This window comes from Triticum urartu, chromosome 1A (genome assembly GCF_056163025.1).
Source record: "Triticum urartu cultivar PI428250 chromosome 1A, HENAU_Tu73, whole genome shotgun sequence".
Taxonomy (NCBI): Eukaryota; Viridiplantae; Streptophyta; class Magnoliopsida; order Poales; family Poaceae; genus Triticum; species Triticum urartu.
Window position 1 is genome coordinate 85478047 of NC_141873.1, and position 5820 is coordinate 85483866.

General features: G+C 43.5%; 1 long non-coding RNA gene across 1 annotated transcript; it reads right to left on the reverse strand.

Moving 5' to 3' along the window:
- Nucleotides 1-704: 704 nt before the first annotated feature.
- On the reverse strand, nt 705-2240 carry LOC147990154 (uncharacterized). Its single transcript, XR_015603552.1, has 3 exons — nt 2165-2240; nt 1258-1978; nt 705-1039 (listed from the first exon to the last, which is right to left on the reverse strand). It is a non-coding gene; the product is annotated as an uncharacterized LOC147990154 (long non-coding RNA).
- Between the last annotated feature and the right edge of the window lie 3580 nt (nt 2241-5820).

The window sequence follows — 5820 nt, forward strand, 5'->3', positions numbered from 1 at the left end:
GCACATAAAAATGACAGACTTGTTAAATATTTGACTACATTGTTGGAATTTTTTTATTATCACTACTTCTTCAATCTCCAACAATATGCAATTTACGCTTCTAGAACGTTTTCAATTACCAAATCGTTTTTGCTGCACCAACACAATGCAAGTTGACGGTGCACATCACTTCTCTCTATTTTGTATGCACAAAAGTATTTATATATGTAGCACAATAGGAAAGGTGACTGTAAATTTAGGGAAGTAATAATACCTTATTTAGATTTCGACTATTCTTATCCAAAGCAATCCTCACCATCAAAATTAAAATATATGTTTATAGATAAATTTATGTATTAGATATCATATCATTGACAATTAGTCTTCATGTAGCAAACTGTGTGATAAAATCCTCACCAGTTTGTTTAATTTTATCTTCTCCGGCCATATATCTTGGCAGCGTGTGGCAACAGTAAAAGTTGGCAGCAACTATAAGTTATATCCACCATTGTGTTTTAGCCTTTTAGGGCACCTGATTCACAATGTAATGTCTTAAATCTTGTAAATTCCATGACTTGCATGTGTTTTGTTGACCTGTCCTACATAAGTAGGTAATACAACGATGACTTATAACTGAAGCCTTATTAATATATTACAAAAGTTTTAAATCATATTGACAATTACAATGTACAGATTTTGACAATTCAAACAATGATAATGCTTCTAAGAAACTTTCGTCCCGAGCAGAAGATATAGTTTTATACTTTCACTTTTGCCAAGAATGAAAGTAATTGCCAACAAATCTAAATATTTGCAAGCATGTCTGCCGTAATTCTTGGATGTGTGTACTAAACTTGTATACTTTGTGACAACCACATATCATGGTGCCCTGTACTCTTGCGACAACCATGTGACTATCTTAGAATATATATTTCTAACTATATATATTAAAGTTTGAACCTTAAAGGACCTTGGACTGTTGGCAGGTCATGTTCACAATTATCTTGTACAAATTTTCCCAATGGTGTTTTTTTCTTTCGAAACCATGTGCCACGGTATCCTGCAATAATCAAGATGAAGTAAGAATATGTATTTGTCTACTATTGAAACTTCTAATAGTTGACTGGCGATGAGAAGCATTTGTTTCTGTAGTTCATCATATAACAACATTATGGCACTTCAATAAGAAACAAAAGAACACACAACTTCAATTGTGTCCTTCTGGTTTAAAAAATTTCAGGAATTACTTTTGCAAAATGTGGCAACCCCAGATCAAACCTGTTGTTAGCAATTGGACATGCTCCTTCTGGACTCTAAACCTTATGAACCGATGCACCTTGACTATGACAGAGGCGCAGATCAGGGTGCTTGAGTAACTGCTTGTACGCCGTTTCGTATAACTTTGTCTCCATTTACGTCAAGGTCAGGTTATGAAGTTGCTGCCGAATTGATTGTATAGGTTAGTAACCATAGAGGAAAACTACTTAAGAATTCTAGCAGGTCAGAACCTTCAACATAAGAAGAATGAACCTGAGAAGGGATAACCTCCGGTAGATTGAATACCTGAAAAATGGATGAAGTTTTGAAGGAGAACATATCATGTGCACATACTAATTTTCAGATTCAGATCTATCTTCCATGTTAGATTTTATATCATACATATACACTGCCAGAAATCAATCTCACACATATGACACAATTCAGTGACTCAATTCAGTATCATCATCGCCACACAGATTTTACATGGATTCCACTTCTATGTGTTGGAAGATTAATGCCGTGGAAAATATGTAGATCAGTATTAAGATATGTTTGCACCAATCAATACTAACCTATGGGCGTCGGATGTGCTAGCCTGCTGATCTTGTTTCGCCGTTGTACATATATGCACGAATCAGTGACGTGCACGATGTTTATGCTATGGAGATGGATGTGAGCCCATCGTCTGCAATTGAAGCTGCTTAAGAGTTCACACTACTCCTGGCCGAACACGCAGCAACTGCCATATATAGACCAAGAGAAATGGATATCTTTTAACTCACACAGATAAAGCTTGAGGTATGATATATTGAGAAGAGACAATAGATGGGGGGTTAATTACTATTACTGGTAGAGAACAAATTTATTTAAAGGAACGATTGTGATAATGTAAGCTATAAATTGTATTATATTTTTACAAATATACCTGCTGTATATACTCGTGTACCATGAGCAACCGACATAGACTTCACTTCATGCTTATACACACGCCTGCATCTGTGGTAGTATTACACTGTCGGAATAGATGTGTACATTGTGAATATCATTTGTATATAATAGATGAGTGCATACCTCAACATGAATTTATGAAGGTTTTGATTTTCCTGGTCTATTGAACTGGACGGTAGCAGCTGTTGCTTGCAGAACAACGCGTCCCAGCAGCGCTGACTTGAACAATCCAGGTTGTGTGATATTTCCATGTCCTATTGCGCCTAGAGTGTTGTGCCTCATGTGGTATTGCTTTCTTAGTCGATAAGTTGTACTATATAATATATATTGTACAGACCACTTTATGAGAAATAAAGAAATATAATTCTACAATAATTAGTTTTAAGAAAACTCAAAAAAAGGAGATGTGTTGAGAAGTGAAACATCTCGTACCATGTTGAGCGCCCTAAATTTTCAAAGCAGATTTATCTTCCAATTAGAGAAAGACATAGGCTGGGCTGCACGTGCAGCTGTTTTCGGGATCCTTGGACTCCAACTTAGGTTGCTCCTGTCGATCGCTGATGTGCAGAACGCAGAACCAAAAAAACATGCACCTCGCTCTGCTAATCTGAAAGTTGGACGCCATACTGCTCTCCAACCATGATGGAGAATCCTCTGAAGTGAAACATCTCGTACCATCTTGAGCGCTCTAGATTTTTAAAGCACTTTTATCTACCAATTAGAGAATAGCATAGGCTGGGCTGCACGTGCAGCTGTTTTCGGAATCCTTGGACTGCATCTTAGGCTACTCCTGTCGGTCGCTGATGTGCACAACGCAGAACCAGAAAAGCATGCACCTCGCTCTGCTAATCTGAAAGTTGGACGCCATACTGCACTCCAACCATGACGGAGAATCCTCTGAAGTGAAACATCTCGTACCATCTTGAGCCCTCTAAATTTTCAAAGCACTTTTATCTGCAAATTAGAGAATAGCATAGGCTGGGCTGCACGTGCAGCTGTTTTCAGAATCCTTGGACTGCATCTTAGGACAATTTCTGAAGATTTGCAATATGGGAAGAATGCGAGATCGGCAAAAGAGAAAAGGAAGTTGCAGCACTGGCCTGTGACGGCTTCATCCTCGGCCATGGCCTTGAACAGACGACGGACTGCAGCAGAGGTGGGAACGCACGGTGCGGTCAAACACAGTATTACTGAGCCATCAGCAGCATGAGGAAGTATTTTGCGGCGGCGGCGGCGGCGGCGGAGGCATCGTGGGTTTTGCGGGATGGCGGTCCGAGGAGGCATGTGCGGGGAAAGAGATACTATGTGGGGATCTAGCATCCAACAACCTGGGAAGTAATAGGAGAGAACGCTCAGATTTTCCGTATTTTTTCTTTCTGATGAATTACGGGAGAGGCCTATGTGAGTACGACTCACACAACAATCTTGTGATCAGCCCAAAATCTTTTTCTTTTCTTTCAAACATATGTTTTTTTCTCTAACGAACCTATGACGGGAGAGGCCTAGGTGAGTACGACTCACACAACAATCTCGTGACCAGCCTAAAATCTTTTTTTTTCAAACATTTGTTTTTTTTCTAATAAACCTATGACAATTTTGGAAGATCTAGACCGTAATAATTAGGTCCCACCAGATTAACGGCTGTTAATTACTGATTAACGTGGGGATTCTTAGAGAGACTGTAATTAGTATAGGTATAGATTAGTATTAGTTTAACTCCTAATCTAGGTTTGACCAGGGGGCAGGGCCCACATGGTCAAATGGGTCAAACCGACCGGCGACATGATGCCGGCGAGGCCAGACGCGGTGGAGCAGCGCGGGATTCCTCCTCCGGCGACCAAATGAACGGCAGAGGGCATCTACGTGTAGCTGGGAGCGAGCCGCGCCGGGTGGTGCTAGTGGTTGGGCTCGGGGTCACCGGAAACGACGCCGGTGACGACTTTGGCGGCGGCCGGAGCTCGGACGAGCTCAGACTCGTCGCTAGGAGGCACGGCGAGGTGCATGGGGCAGTGCTACGGGCTGCTTGGGTTGCGGCGAACTCGGAATCGAGCCAGCGTGGCTGTGGCCACAACGGCGACGTGCGGAAGCGGCGGCGTATGCGGGTGAGCTCGGTGTGGTCGTTGTGGTGCACGAGAAGGCAAACGGAGAGGAGGAGGAGGTAGCAGGGCTCACTACGGTGCTGACGGCAAGGTCAGGGGCGAGCTGGTGCAGGCGTGACGGCGAAAGGGATCTCCGGCGGTGATCGGTGAATACGAGGCTGTTGCGGTGGCTCCAGGGTAGGCGAGCACTCAAGGCTCGGCTAGCTTGGTGAAGCAGATGGCGGCGAAGCTTCTGGACACGGCGAGACGACAAGGAGGCGATGGTGGCTGCGGTTTTCACGTCGGCACGAGCGCGGCAGCGTCGGCCATGGTGTGGGAGAGCGAGGGAGAGGAGCAGGGGGAGAATGAGGTGTCGGGGTGGTCGAGCGGGCGACGTGGAGGTCGACCAGCGCGTCCAAGGGCGAAGCGGCAAGCAGCTGGCACCGTGGCAAGCTCGGCGGCGACGCGGTGTCCCTCCTCTGCCTACTGGCAGAGGTAGGTGATGACTGGCACGGGCCAGATGAGCCGGGCCAGACAGGTAAGTGGCCTCTGGCCTTTCTCTCTCTCTCTTTTCTATCTAATTCAGTTTTCTATTTTTCTGCAGGTTTGTGGCTTTTTCTAAAAATACCTAGGCACTTTCAAAAATTATGAAACTGCCCATGGCCACTGTTTGGAATAAATCCAACATGGAACATTTCAGTTTAGGATTATTTGAGCATTTAAAATATTTACTAGCATTTAAATGCCCAAATTCAAATAACTAATGATTTAATCCAGTGACCTTAGGATGACCTAGAAAATTGTGCACCATTTTTGTCAGAGTTTTAGGACCAAGGCAAATATGATGAACATTTTAGAAGGGTATTTCGAGTTCATTGAAAATATTTTTAGTAAACCCTAGTTGGTTTCAGGGGGTGCTGGGGGTTCTGTCAGCCCTATTTCCAAGTTTCTGATAAAGTTAAACATGATGCAAGCACTCTAATGCATGAACTAGCTAGGGTGTGACAACTCAACCCCACTCAGAGAAATCTCGTCCTGAGATTTAGGGTCCGTCGGAAAGAAGGTGGGGTATTCAAGTCGAAGACGATCCTCCCTTTCCCAAGTGGTTTCTTTCTCGGAATGGTGTGACCATTGAACCTTGAGAAACTTGATGTTATGGCGTCGAGTGGTACGCTCGGCTTGATCAAGGATACAATCGGGATATTCCCGGTATGTGAGATTATCTTGGAGATCAAGTGTTTCGTGGTCCACTCCACGGATAGGATCCGAGAAGCAACGCCTGAGTTGAGAAATGTGGAAGACATCATGAACTCTGGAGAGATGCGGAGGTAGTTCCAATTGGTAGGCAACTTCTCCTCATTTGGCGAGAATGCGAAAAGGACCAATGTAATGAGGAGCAAATTTGCCTTTGATATCGAATCGATGGGTTCCCTTCAGAGGAGTAACCCGAAGGTAAGCCTTCTCGTCGACTTCAAAAGTCATGGCCTTATGTTTACGATCATATTGGCTCTTTTGACGAGATTGGGCTGTTTTCAACTTTTCATGAACAATGCGA